The 15,951-nt window shown below is 34.3% G+C and overlaps 1 pseudogene; it reads right to left on the bottom strand.

Moving 5' to 3' along the window:
* The window catches only part of LOC107668634 (netrin receptor UNC5C-like), a 73,991-nt pseudogene that overhangs the window by 46,963 nt on the left and 11,077 nt on the right, over positions 1-15,951 (bottom strand).

The following is a 15,951-nucleotide window of genomic DNA, read 5'->3' as shown; positions in this document are numbered from 1 at the left end:
GTACGATTATCAAAGCATAAATCCAGTAAATCGCTTCCATCAACACCTCCAAATCTTGCACAGACATATACCACTTCCTGGATCAACACTTCATTCTGTAACATTATGCAGTTTTAATTTATATGCTGTCTATTGCTGTTATTTTTCATATGCATCTGTTTACATAAGAGATCGCCTGTTTCTTCACTGAGTAGGATAAACTTTTTATCCGATAAGAAAAAATGCACATAAACTACGATGGAAACACACATACCGAATAAATTCCACCATGCGCATTGAAAAAGTCATGTGACTTTGCGTTATGAGACGGGATAAATTGACTAGCAGCGGACCGATCTCGTTCACAGCATCTATATGTTGTTTTGGTCGTTCTGAAATGCCTGAGGAAAGTCTGTCGTCAAAGTATTTCTGTATAATTACTGTCTTACACGACTGCGTTCCCAAACAGCAGGCATCCACCTCTAAAAGCAATGACCGCATTTATTGTGTTTCGTCTGCTCGCTCTGAAGCGCAAGTCATTTATTACATATGAAAATGATTATATTCAGTGGCTTCTCCTAGTTTTCTTAGAGATATTTAGTGCCAGTTTATCATGGAAGTAATGATTTTGTTCTCTTTGACTCGTTGGATGGAAACGGTGGTTTATTCGCAAATGTTTTATTCGATATTCCAGTTTTGCGCATAAGTTAAATTTGCATCTTTGGATGGAAACATAGCTACTGTCGCTGAGACTCATGGGAGTGTGGCGTACAGCCGCCCAATCAATCAGTGCGACGCCAATCAAGAGACGTGACTGTAGTCTCTGTATAACACAACAAGCAGTGATGAGCTCTTGAGCAGATCCTGAAACAACACTTAAAGCAGTAATCCAGCCCAAAATAAAGCTCTGGCAGGCTGACTGTGTTTCCTCAGTGGAACATCTTCAGCAGGACGTGACTGAAGCCATACGAACTAATCAAAATAGAAGTGACATTTGAAATCAGATTTTTCTGTGAGTAAGACAAATTAAACATAACTAAAACCTAATAACTTTTTTAAATAATACAACTTTCGCGTTCCCAGAAAATCAAATAAGTTTGGAGCACGATATGGAAGCTTGTTACTGCCACAGAATAAATATTCAAGGTAATTGTGACTTTTTATCTCACAAAACCCTTTTTTTTACAGTTGTGTTTAAAATCCCCATGAAATCAAAATTGATTAGTATGAATATGTTAGCCTTATAGTTATCTATAAGCCAGTGTGCTCCAAAACGATGACAAAATTCGTATTTAGAAGATATAAGCATTCAAAACTTACACAGTCTCTCATTTCTGGCATCTTTTCCTCCATTCATCAAAACATCCATCCATCCAACTTTTCATCTAATCCATCCATCTTTTCATCTATCTTTTCATCCATTCATCAAAACATCCATCCATCCAACTTTTCATCTAATCCATCCATCTTTTCATCCGTTCATCAAAACATCCATCCATTTTTCAAACAAATTCTTCATCTTGACTAACTGCTTTTCTAGTTAAAAATTAGTATACATTTCTTTGAATTTCAATTCATTTTAATTCTACTTCCTTACATTCAGCTCTGCATCACTTTGCCACCTCAGTTCACATTCGGAACTGAACTGCAGCTGAAGTCATTCCTCAATTCAGTTCTGACTGGCGCACAATATGAGTGTGAGTAAATTATGAAGTGTTTTCATTTCTAGCTGAACTGTTCATTTAAAGAGGCGACCCCTCACACTCGAGCGGGCCGTCCTATTACAGAGCTCAACCAGCGCCTGCAGCTTCCTTACGACGCGAACTACTTTTCAGGGTAGAGCGGAGAGCACTTAAAATTACATCAGCCTCACGACGAGGAAGAGAAGTCAATTTATTACAGCACGGGAGAGGCAAACATCTGTTTGCCAGATCTGGGATTGCATCTGTGGGGAAAACAGTAAGCGATCGCAGCAGGTGGGCTGTTTTCACTTGTTGAAGAGCTCCTGAAAGACTCGTCTGCGCTTTACCGCAGGTGCCGAGGTGCAACTTCACAAACCGTCAGCCTCGTGAACGTGTTGCGTTTGGTGAGAAATTTACACCGCGTTATTCTTTCAACATTCAAAGCAGAGGCAGCAGCGGCGGGTTAAAACGCTTCCAGCTTGTTAGCGCAGCTTTCTGTTCTTAAGAGGAACATTTTACAGCTCCAGGGATTTTCACAGCAAGATCCGTCCAAAAGAAATTCAAAAGACGGATTGCGATGCGCTGAAGGAAACGCAAGCTACCAAAGCAGCTGGTCAAAGTTTTGCATCAGTTTCAGACGCAGACTTTGCCTTCACACAATCAAAGCTTCAGAGAGATGATCAGGATTTCAAGGTGAAACACTGAAACATTTTCAGTGCACTACAAACCACTCCAAAACCTTAAATTTAAAGGAAAAAAATAAAATAAAATACATAAATAAAAAAAATTAATAAATAAAATAATAAAAAAATTAATAATTCCCTTTTATTTAAACACCTCATAAATAAATACAAAAACACACACAGAAAAATAAAAACAAACCACTCCAAAATCCTTAGCAAATATAACAAAATATAAATATAAAATATAAATAGCAACTACCTAAATCAACCTATAAATAAATACAGACAAACAAATAAATAAAATAAACATAGCAACCACCAAAAACACCCTATACATAAATACAAATAAAAATAATAGAAAAAAAAAAATAACTAAAATACAAACAGACACACACAAACAAATAAATAAATAAAATAAACACCTAGCAACCACATAAATGCTCTAAAAAATAAATAAATAAAATACAAACAAATAAAATAAAAACATAGAAATCACACAGCAATGGACTATAAACCACTCTTAAAACCTTAGCAAATTAAATAAAATACCAATATAAATCTAAATAAATCATAAATACAGATAACTAAAACTACAAATGAGTAAATGATTAAAATAACTATACAAATAAATAAACAAATAAATATTAAACAAACGCCTAGTAACCATACAGCAATGCACTAAAACCATTCCAAAAACTTCATCAAATAATATAAAATACAAACATAAATCTAAATAAATAAATAAATACAAATAAATAAATAAAAAATCGAACAAATTAAAGACAAAAAATTGAATAAATAATATTTATAAATAAACAACCCCCCTAGAAACCACAATGCAATGCATTACAAACCACTCCAAAAGCCTTAGACACAACTCTAGCATTGTGCCCGTGAGTTCAACACAGACAAACAACACGCACGCTTTCTTTATTAAACACAGAAGCCTGAATATACTGACTGTTTGAGGTCAAACTGAAGTTAAAAATAATAAACACCTTAAAGGGCACATTTAAATGCAAATGAGCTGCCTTTACAGCTCGTGCTTCGGATACTCCAGTAACATCCAGTTATGTCGTTATTTATTTATTTTTAAGAAGCAATAAAGGTGCGTTTATGAATTATACAGATGGTGAGCATTTACGGGTTTAAAATACAGTTTATAAAGCGGATAGTTCCGGTGCTTGATTCTGATTGGCTGAGCCGCGTTCAAAGCTGTTGTAAATTACGCTACAAAGTAACATACACATTTGTTTACGTTTGTCTGTTGCTCGGCAACCACTTTGTTGCAACCACAACTGTTTCTGAGGAGCTACATTGTTTGGCTGAAGAATACTGTTTTTATTAATATCATTACACTTTATTTGCTCTGTTTTATTTTGTGAAACCTTACTGCGTATATGGAATAACCGTTTTATAAAAGCAATAAGCCCCGTAAAGCCATGGTTTACAGTGAATAACAACGCCCCTTAGCTGTTATAAATTCACCGTAAACCACGGCTTCACAGGGCTTATTGCTTTAAGATACAGCAAGATACAATGTGCTCACAAGGTGATTTACAAACATGTATGAAATATGAAGTGAGTCAGCTGTGTTGCACTGGTCAGTGAGTGTGCTGAGACTGACCGTAGACGATGATGGTGGCTGTCGTGCTCCGGCGTTTGGCCACGATGTTCTTGGCGACGCAGGTGTAGTTGGCGGTGTCGGACAGACGGGCCTGTTTGATGATCAGGTTGTGGTCGATGGTGATGTAGAAGTTCCTGTCGTCGGCGGGGTCGATGATCTCCTCGTTCTTCAGCCACTCCACCTGCAAACACACACAAACAGAGCTCAGACACACAGATGTTCATCCGCTCTCAATCCATAAATCACAGCCACAGATTTACAGCCAGGTTTCCGCTTGTGTTTCAATAAAGTCAGAAGTGTTGATGTGTGTGCAAAAGCTCCATAAAGCGTCGATATCCATCACGTTCCCTCTTTATTTCCCTGAACGGTCGCGCAGATGCGATGGGAAGTAAAAACTGTACTTCAGTGAGTGCTTTAAGGCTCTTTTATTAGGAGCTTCCTGTTTCCAAACGGCCTCCATATTGAACGTGAGGTCACACGTGCAGAGAACGAGACTGTTTTAGAGCTGTTTGACTGTAAATGATGCAGTTCTCATCGGACAGACCTGAGATCAGTAGAGGAAGAAAGACGACCGACCAGTAACCGCTCACTGTGAGCCTAATGAGGGACTCTTTCATACCAGACACCTAGCAACCACCTAAAACTCCCTAGCAACCATACAGCAACGCACTACAAACCACTCCAAAAAACCTTAGGAGTGATTGAATGAATGAATATTGTTCTGGCTTTTATTTTTATTTATCTATTTAATTTTATTGTATTTAATTTTTATATTATTTTTATTTTTGTTCCTTTTTTCTTCTTGTGTAGTGACAATTTTTCTGTACAAAACAAAATATTATGTACTTCATAAACCATGTACATGCTTTGCAAAAAAGAATAAAGAAAGAAAGAAAGAAAAAGAATTGAAAAATACAAATAACTACACTACCAGTTTTTGAACAGTAAGATTTTTTAGTGTTTTTTAAAGAATTCTCTTCTGCTCACCAAGCCTGCATTTATTTGATCCTAAATACAGCAAAAGCAGTAAAAATTTTGAAATATTTTTACTATTTAAAATAACTGTTTTCTATGTGAATATCTGTTAAACTGTAATTTATTCCTGTGATCAAAGCTGTATTTTCAGCATCATTACTCCAGTCTTCAGTGTCACATGATCTTCAGAAATCATTCTAATATGCTGATTTGCTGCTCAAGAAACATTTCTGATTATTATCAATGTTGAAAACAGTTGAGTGAATGAACAAACAATAACTGAATGAATAATAAATAAACAAACAAACACCAAGCAACCACACAGCAAAGCACTACAAACCACTCCAAAATTGTGGAAAATAAAATACATATATAAATCTAAAGAAAAAAATAAACAAACAAATAAATGAATAAAGCAACCACAAAGCAATGTACAACAAATTACTTCCAAAAGACTTAGAAACAACTCTAGCGTTGTGTCAGTGAGTTCAGCACAGACAAACATCACCCACATTTTCTTCATAAAACACAGGAGTCTTCTTCATCCAATCAAATGTGAAAATACTGAGTGTCTGAGGTCAAAGTGAAGTTGAAATCAAATGCAAACACCGTAAATGAGCTCAACTAGAGACAATAGGAGCAGCTCTGTATTTGTGCTTTGCACACAGATAAACACCTGCAGAAAATAAAACTTGAATTTGTTTTGCTGCTGATTTTGGGCAGAAATCTGAGCTGAAATCCTCATCAAATGAGCAGAAATGCATAATAAACAACAGAGACACACTGATGGGCGGAGGAGAATTAAGACGCAGAATGATGAATTATTTCTCATAATTTGATTCATGCTGCCTCTAAAAATAACTTGATGGCTTCCTGCTCTCATTAAAGGACTCGTCTGCTGATAAAAGCTAAGTATTGCATATGATGTGCAATTTTCCTTTTTATCGTCTTCCATTACGCTTTATTAATATTTAATGAGTTGGCCGTGTGTGTGTGGTTGAGGGCATACGCACAGATATCACCGGACCAATCCATTCCCGATCGGACGGATCCAGAGCGAACCGAACCGAACCGACAAACACAGACACGCTGCAAATGCCATTCAATTGAGTTGATGTGTCTTTATCGTTCAATCCTGTGATGTAATCAGAGAAACGCTGCCATTGAGAGACGCACAACACAAAAAAATCAGTGCGGATTACCCACAAATCCACTGGGCTCTCGGCCTGCCAAGGTGATTATATGTGGCCCTCAAATTACTAAAGCAAACAGGCAAATAAAAGCCCAGCAGCGGCTGTACGTTTAGCCGTCGGCCCCTGAGGGACCCGAGTGTCTGTTCAGTCCACAGAGACGCACATCCATTTAGTTACTGTATTAAGCTAATGAGTGAATCTCATGAAAGCGTGAAAAAATCACACTGAAAACACCTTCAAATTATGTTTTGCATGAGGATAAAGAAGCTTCTTTGACTTATGACATTTATTTCATGACAATGAAACATATTTTCCTTCAAATTTTTATTACTGTAGTCAAAAAGGGAATTTTCTATAATAGCAATACATTATTTAAATGTTAAATAATAACAATACAGTAATAATAATAATAATAATAATAATACATTTATTGTTAAAATGGGAAAATACATTTTTGAATGGCAAATAATACTAATACTAAATAATAATAATAATAATAATTTTAGAAATGTTGCCTTGGCAATTTACTGGAAAAAAAAAAGTTTTTTTGTTGTTTTTTTGAGCAGCAAATCAGCATATTAGAATGATTTCTGAAGGATCATGTGAAAAACCTTGTTGACGAACATTTTTCGTCATAGTTTTCGTTAACGAAATTAACACTAGAAATGTTTAACCATATTCAAATAAACTCAAAATCAATAAAAGCTAAGAGTAAACTCAAAAATAAACTAAGTGTTAAAAATAAACCCAAAAATGCTAAATGAAGCCGTCCATCCTATTATATAGTTTTTATTAATATTTTTAATTAGTTTGTTTGTATTTTTTCTGTTTTTATTTTAAATTTAGTTAAAGGTTTAGTCATTTGATGTGTTTTTGTCTTTTTGATGAGTTTTTTTTTTTTTTTCAGATTTAGATTTAGTTTTGGTACTTCTAGAAACTAATACTAGTAATTTTAGAAACATTACCGTGGCAACTAACTGAAAAATAAAGTATATCTGTATTTTTATTTTACATTTTTTTTATTTTTTAGATAATGTTAGTAACCTCATCTATACTATTTTCTATACTATACTTTTTTTTTTTCATTTTTATAAAAAAAAATTATAATAATAATAATTAAAGTTTTAGTAATTTCGCTGTGTTTTTGTCTTCTTTTAGTTTTTTCTAAATGTCTAGTTTTTTATATGTCTCCCAGGCCATACTATTACAAAGTTTTATTATATATATATTATAATCAATTTTCTTTTATATTTTTCTTTTATTTTAATAATTAAAGTTTTAGTAATTTAGTTGTGTTTTTATCTTCTTATTAGTTTTTTTTTTTATTTTAGTTATTTTGCTACTTCTAATAACTAATATTAGTAATTTTTAGTGCAACTAATCTTTTAAATATTTTTATTTCAAGTAAGTCTTTTATTACGCTCGTTATCGTCTGATTGTCAGCGAGACGTTCAGAGCAGTAATTGGCACATTTATTAACGGAAGGAAATTGCCACATGCCAGTCGTCAAAAGCGCTTTTCTCCATCTCTCTCTCTCAGAAAACGTACATAGAAATGAAAGAGAAGAAATAAGGAAGGATTTAGGAAAATGTAAGGTAAATGTAAATGCGAGTCATGCAAAACTCACAATGACGATAAATGTGGTTGCCAGGGCACTGATATAAGGGTTGCTATGGTGTTATGAAGGAAGTGTGAGCTACTGTTCAAATTTTTTTTATTGTTCTTAAAGATAACTCTTCTGCTCATCAAGGCTGCATTTATTTGATAAAAAATTCAGTAAAAACTTTAAAATTGTGAAATATTATTACAATTTAAAACAGCTGTTTTCTATGTGAATCTGTTAAACTGTAATTTATTTCTGTGATCAAAGCTGTATTTCCAGCATCATTACTCCAGTCTTCAGTGTCACATGATCTTCAGAAATCATTCTAATATGCTGATTTGCTGCTCAAGAAACATTTCTGATTATTATCAACATTAAAAACAGTTGTGCTGAACAATATTTTTGTGGAAACCGTGATACATTTTATTTTTCATGATTCACAGATGAATAGAAAGTTCAGAAGAACAGCATTTATTTGAAACAGAAATCTTTTGTAACATTATAAATGTCTTTTGATCAATTTAATGCGTCCTTGCTGAATAAACAGGGTTAAGGTCTGAGCAGCTTGTTAAATAAATACTAGACGATAGACGAGTTTATTCAGCGCTGCACTTTTGATCTGGTTGAGGAAGGACGCGGCGTCTGAAGCGACACCGCTGATTAGCAGCGACTCCTGCGCTCATATTCATGAAGGAAATTATTACAAGTGGTCATTATACAAATAGGCAGAAGCATTAGGAGCCAATTATTGTTTGTGGCTCCATCAAGAGAAGCTGACATCAATTTAATGTGTGTGTGAGTGTGTGCGTGAGTGTGAGCGTGAGTGTGTGCGTGAGTGTGAGCGTGAGTGTGTGCGTGAGTGTGTGCGAGTGTATGTGTGAGTGTGTGTGCGTGTGTGCGTGAGTGTGAGCGTGAGTGTGTGCGTGAGTGTGTGCGAGTGTATGTGTGAGTGTGTGTGCGTGTGTGCGTGAGTGTGAGCGTGAGTGTGTGCGTGAGTGTGTGCGAGTGTATGTGTGAGTGTGTGTGCGTGTGTGCGTGAGTGTGAGCGTGAGTGTGTGCGTGTGAGAGTGTATGTGTGTGTGTGAGTGTGTGCGTGTGTGTGTGTGTGTGCGTGTGTGTGTGTGAGTGTTTGCGTGAGATGGTTAGATGTCTCCGTGTGATCGAGGATGAAGGAAAAACCTGCATTAATATTTAATGGAGCGCAGTAATTGTTTTAAATGACGGCAGCGCTTAAATAATCTTCAGTCTGATCAGAACAGGAAGACTTAGTCAGACGAAGCGCCGGCCCTCGATTCTCCTCACACAAACTGGTTGTAGAAAACCAGTCCTGCAGTGATGAGGAAGCCAGCAGTGATGAGATCCATCTGAGATGAAAGATGAAAGACGTACAAACAAAAAGAAGAAGTAAAAGCACGTTCACAATCCTCAGATTCAGAGGCGCGAATGCAAATGCGACCCAATCTCTGTGAATTATTCACGTGCCAAAGACATTATTACAATAATTGGGAAGCATTTCACAAAAAACAACCTTGTTTGAGTCGTGAGGGCTCAGATCCATTCCACAGTAAAATAATAATACAACAAAAACAACAGAAATGAGGGAAAGCCGACAGAACGCTGAAGGCCAAACGACTCGTCTGTGAGAAACACAGCGGGAAACGCAAAAATCTCAATCCGCAATGCCCAATCTCACCTGTGTTTGTTTACCTGCCCTGATTCTGGAACGATTCAAACACCGCAGATCTACAAGAATCACTGACAATATCTGTCAATATTAGCAATAGTAATCTGTATTGGTCTGATATTTTCAAACTATTAATTATTTTTTTATTACTATTAATTTATTCTGATTAAAAATATAATTACTATTACTATGCAGTTCAATTATTATGAATATATTCTATAACAGTGCACAATTTAGCATCAGGACCGTCAATCAGATAATTCCAGATTTAATACTTTAATGCACAAAATATGCAAAATTAAAAAAAAATATTGTGCAGCACAACTGTTTTCAACATTGATAATAATCAGAAATGTTTCTTGAGCAGCAAATCAGCATATTAGAATGATTTCTGAAGATCATGTGACACTGAAGACTGGAATAATGATGCTGAAAATACAGCTGCGCATCACAGAAATAAATTACAGTTTAACAGAGATTCACACAGAAAACAGCGGTTTTAAATTATAATAATATTTCACAATTTTTACTGTATTTTTCATCAAATAAAAGCAGCACTGGTGAGCAGAAGAGACTTCTTTCTTACTGTTTGGGTCAGCAAGATTGTCAGTGATTGGGCATTATATCAGTTATTGGGCATATTTCACTTTTCTGTTTCCTGAGAGCTGAAGACTAAATGGCAAAGCCGCTGCTGCCGCGTGTAAACGTGGTGAAAGCGTGAGACGAGACGACAGATTCTGCAGCATCAGCACACAAACATCATTGCCTGAACATCTCATCCGCTCCAATCAACACTGAGACGCTGCGAAAGATCCCATCAGACTGAGACATATGCAGAGAGAAAAATATGGAGATGTGTGCCAAATCGATACGAATACATATTCATAGCTGAGAATCTGCCAGAAAGCAGAGGAGTGTTTGCCCAGCGGATGCAGAAACTGAAAAGGGTTTAAACGGGTTCTGAGCTCATTCTAGACCGGCTTGTCAATATTCAGATGATTTTTACTAGTAAAAGATCTGATTTCAGAGTCATGCCATTAAAACACACAAAACAAGATAAACACATCCACGTCTTCTTCATTTATAATCACAAAGGCATGGAAATGTTCCAGCGACGCGTCTTCACAGGCTTCATTAATACTGCACATTGTTCATAATGTATGCACTCATTTGGAAAAAAACTACCCCCTTCAGACGCACTCTATAACAAACCCCAAAACTGCAGCTAATGAGAAAACAGAGCAACACGTCTCTCACATAATTAGATAGAAGCTGCTGCCTTCCCACAGGAACACATGACTTCTGTAACATCTCAATGTCAATGTCTGTAAGTCTGTAATCTCAATATGAGCTCAAAGATTTCTCATCGAATGATCTGATGTTCATTTTATAGATCTAAACTCTTACTGAATATTCTTACATTATGTTCTGAAAGCATCTGAGATGAAGTTAGAGATGCTTGAACTAAACGTATTCAGGAGCTTCTGAGCGATACTGTCTTCCTCTGGTTTCTTGTTCTGATCGATGGGGTTGTTTATGCCGAAGGTCAAAGGTCACAGACCGCACGCGTCTCCGTCTCTGCGTTCTGCTCAGTCTCTCTGGAGACGACGAGATTAAATAAAACAACCGTAGTTACTGAGCGCCAACATCCAGCAGCTCATTCAGACTCGCCCACACGACAAAGACTTACAGCACAACAAATGAGAAACTGCTGCTCATATTCTGAAATCATAATATTTAAATAAAACAACCGTAGTTACTGAGCGCCAACATCCAGCAGCTCGTTCAGACTCGCCCACACGACAAAGACTTACAGCACAACAAATGAGAAACTGCTGCTCATATTCTGAAATCATAATATTCCCAAAATATCATACTGAGATTCTGCAGATGTGTTTGGTCACCAGAAAACTTAAAGAAAAAGTTCTGGCTTCACTGACTGACCCTCATGTTGAGCCAAAGCCCTATGAGTTTAAAATAAAATAAAATAATAAAATAAAATAAATTAAAATAAAATAAAATAAAATTATCTGTAATATATATTTCTAAATAATAAAATAAAATAAAATAAAATAAAATAAAATAAAAAAATATATAAAATGATCTGTAATATATATTTCTCTATTTAATAATTGGAAAAAATAATGAAAATATGCATATACATAATATAAATATTTTAATAATCTGAAATAATATAAGAATATGACAAATTAATCTTAAACATAACAATTAATAATGCATTTTAAAAATAAAAAATGCCTATGCATGTTTATTATATATATATGTAATGTTAAATAATAATATATGAATCATTTTAATAAATACAAATATCTTGAAAACAATATAATTATAATTTTTTAGAAATAAAAAATTCTTTTTCTATTCAATTTATTATTAAAATGATCCTCTAACACTAGCGTTTTCTATTCTTTTGACTTGTTTTATTTTTATTTAAAAAAAGACTCTCTAACACTAGCATTCCCTATTCATTTTCTATTCTATTTGCTTGTTTTCCTTTTTATTTATTATAAAAAGACTTGTCACATCACTTAAATATCATTGCTCTTTTGTTGGTTTTGATTGCCTCTATTGTCTTCATTTGTAAGTCACTTTGGATAAAAGCATCTGCTAAATGTAAATATATATATATATAAGGCAGCATGAACATTCTGCTAAACATCTCCTTCTCTGTTCCACAGAATCCAGTCATTCTCAGGGTTTTGCAGCAGAGCTCTGGTGAGAAACTGACGGCAGTATTTTCATTTTTGGCTGAACACACACTTTCAAAGCCAGCAGAAGTGCAGCACAATAGCCGTGGATCCCAGCAAGCCGGTTTTCACATCCACTGAAGATAGTTTCCAATCTTCTGGCATCTCCCTGGACGAGTCTTTTCTCAGAGCGCCGTGGGCCTTCACCACGCGACTCTGCAGGACACCGGCTTCCCGAGCCGCCGCCTGAATGAAAGCGCGGCTGCCATGGCAACGGTGTGAGCGTCACCTCTGAACCCTGTCTTTATCTGCGCGCTCTGACAAGAGCCTTCGAGAGGCAGAGAAAACAAAAGAAGAAATGAAAACACAGAGCTCTTTCTCTGCACCCACTGAAGTCCATTTTATGAGCTCGACAAGACGGCCGCTGGAAAACAGGGTCACCCGCTTCGGTGAGGAAGCAGAAAAACTAAACCAATAATGACCTCCTGCTCTTACGCTGAATATTAAATACATATTAAATATGCAGTGCATAATGGACATGATATATTATCAAAATAAATAAATATTACATTACTAAATATTATATTTATAATGACATCCTCACTGCAGGTCCTGTTTTTACTATGAGCTGGCCGATATAATACATAAATAATAAATAAACTGTGAATATTGGACATTATATATAATCACTATTAAACATTATCTAAATAAATAAATACTACATTACTAAACATCATATATTTATAATGATCACTGCAGGTCCTATTCTAAAATTAGAGCTGTACAATATATTTAAAAATTATATTTTTTAGGATATATAATACATATGATATAAATAACTAGAAGCAGGCGATACATTAAAGATGAAATACTGTGAATTACCATTATATATTTCAATATTATATAAATAAATATGATATATTTATAATGACATACAGTGATATATTAAATATCAAAATATTATAATATATTATATTATATATATATATATATATATTATATTATATATATATATATCAATTTTTCCACGATGAGTTTTATCCCCATTTTTACTATGCTTTACTATAAAATTGGTGAATCTACATGGACACAATGTTTTAAGCAATGCGCTGCCTATTTCAGGGATACACAAGTGAAATGACTGATTTGTCTCCGGCTTCCACTCTTGATTTAGTGCAGTAGAAATGCAGAGAGAAGGGAAGCGTATGTGAATAACGCAGTCACACGAGATGATTCATCTGAATTACCCAAAAGCCCTCGCCAGATCTCAGAGCGCCAGCTTCCACCAGAACGGGCTTTGCGAGGGTTCGAGCTGAGTCATAAAGGCTAAGGATTCATCTGTCGAGAACAGAAGCCGCCGCAGACATGGGACTTCCTGAAGCGAGTTTAGAAAAACTTTCCAACTGGATCGAGAGTCTGCCGCCGCCACCATCCAACTGGATCGAGAGTCTGCCGCCGCCACCATCCAACTGTCTCTCTAGATATAGATTTCATATTATCATATTATTATTAACTCTATAAATCCATTTTGATTAATTTGAGTAAAAATGTGTTTTCTTGACCAAGAAAGTGGCAAGATCAAAACCACTATTTTCGGTTTCAAATCTTTAGGTTATAATAACATTAAAAATTCAAAATCCAGATTTTGATTTTCAAAGATTTATTATAAAAACTAGGGGTGTAACGGCTTATGCTCTAAACTACAGTGAGCCCTTTTACATTAGGCCTACTATAAGGTTACAGTTAACAACAGAGCCCAAACTTAAATTGAAATACTATTATTTTTAAATATAACAAGCAACACTCAACTTAAAAAAAAAAAAGTATGCAAACACGTAAATTGCACATAATGCCATTTTTAAATTAACTTCTAAATTATAAAAATTCTATTTGTTGTTGAAATATATTAATTTACACAGTACCTCTCATAACTCGTTTCATAACAGATTTATTTAAACATTAAATGAAGACATCACTAACAGGTGAAGTAAAATATAATAGTCTAATATTTCGCGAAATGCTATTCTCTAGACTTCATTTATAGCGGAAACTCAATTTTTTTTTTAAATGTTTTGGAACCAAACTCTTCTTAAGTTCTAAATAGTATATAAATAAACTATTAAACATTTAAATAAATAAATATTATTATTAAATATATTTATAATGTTTATAATTAATATGAAATTTATTGTTAATATTAGATACATTTTATATGTATATATCAGAATATACAAATGTATTGCTTGGCAATATATTAAATATGAAATACGATGTGAATATTAAATATAATTGTTATATGATATCATATAAATATTAAACATTATATAAAAATATTATATTATTTAATATATTTATAATGACATGCATTAATGCATTAAATATTAAATATACTGTGAATATTAGATATATTTTGTATTAGTATATAAGGATATATAATAATTATTACATAAATAACTAGAGCTGGGCAATATATTAAATACGAAATATACCTTCAATATTAAATAGAATTATATTATTCAATATCACAAATAGCAAAACATTATTTAAATAAATTAGTAAATATATTAGTATATATAACAAAAATGTTAAAATATAAAATAAGTGTTTTATATATACATATATATATTATAATTATTATTAATATTATTATAAATAAAAATGATAATTTATTATCGATCATTAATTTTGAGAAGAAAAATCATGCCTTGATTTTTAGCCCTATTGTTACTACATTTTACTTAGATTAAAAACTGCAAATGGCTCTCAGTCAAAAAGATGTTTTTTTCTGACTGAAAAAAAAACAAAAAAAAGTTTTACAGCAAATAAATAAACATCAACTCATATGGATGTTTCCAACGGGCTAAAGACTTCTGTCGCCATTACTGTCCAACTGGCCTCTGCGTTTATGTGTCTCTAGAGCGGCGGGACAGAATGAAGTGCAGGATCAGTTTGTTTCTGGCACAAACTCACCAACTAAACAATGTTCAGAGATGAACACCAGCGAATATCTGCATCACAAGCAGCGACAGGCTTCATTCACACACACACAACTGCTGCTGCTGCCGTAATAATACTAAATATAATGAGTTCCTCTCGTGCATTTTTTGATTACATTTAGGAATAACATGCACCGAGTCTCTTCAGTCATTTCATAATCAGATGAGCGTGAACTCATCATGTAAAAACACAAAGCCAGACGCTAATCTCAGATTATCAGGAGTGTAATTACGATCATTCTCCATTTTCAGCTGATAGAATGTCGCTAATCCTCAAGCTACAGAAACGCCGTTAAAGAAACGCTGAAGAAAAGCTGGAAACAATTAGATGCAGAAGTACCGTGGTTAAATATACAAGCGTTTGTTCACGAGGGAAACACAGAACTAATGTGGACGAGAAAACAAACTCGAGAGCAGCGCGGGACGACAATAGACGATTACATTACAGCCTAATCCAGGTGCATAATCAGATTGTTCTTGCGTTCACGGCGGCGGATCAAACACTCACTCTGAACTCCATCTGCTGCGGGAGATAAATAAACGTTAATAAACGATCATCGCACATCTCCATACAAACACACTGGAACAGACATGAGCATCTGCTTCTCTAGGGAGCGTTTACAAACGTCTTGAAAACACACGTGACTAAGACAATATTTGAGTTACAGATAAATGAATAAATAATGTGTGTTGTAAAACGAGTAAATAAAATTATATATGTATAAATAAAACGAAATAAAAATATAATATAAAAATATAATATAATATAATATAAAAAAACTAAAATATATTTATATAAGAATGAAATAGACAGTGAATAT

The sequence above is a fragment of the Sinocyclocheilus anshuiensis genome, unplaced genomic scaffold (assembly GCF_001515605.1).
Source record: "Sinocyclocheilus anshuiensis isolate Anshui unplaced genomic scaffold, SAMN03320099.WGS_v1.1 scaffold116, whole genome shotgun sequence".
Classification (NCBI taxonomy): domain Eukaryota; kingdom Metazoa; phylum Chordata; class Actinopteri; order Cypriniformes; family Cyprinidae; genus Sinocyclocheilus; species Sinocyclocheilus anshuiensis.
The sequence above is the reverse complement of the archived record's forward strand: the minus strand, read 5'-3'. Positions and strand labels throughout refer to the sequence as shown.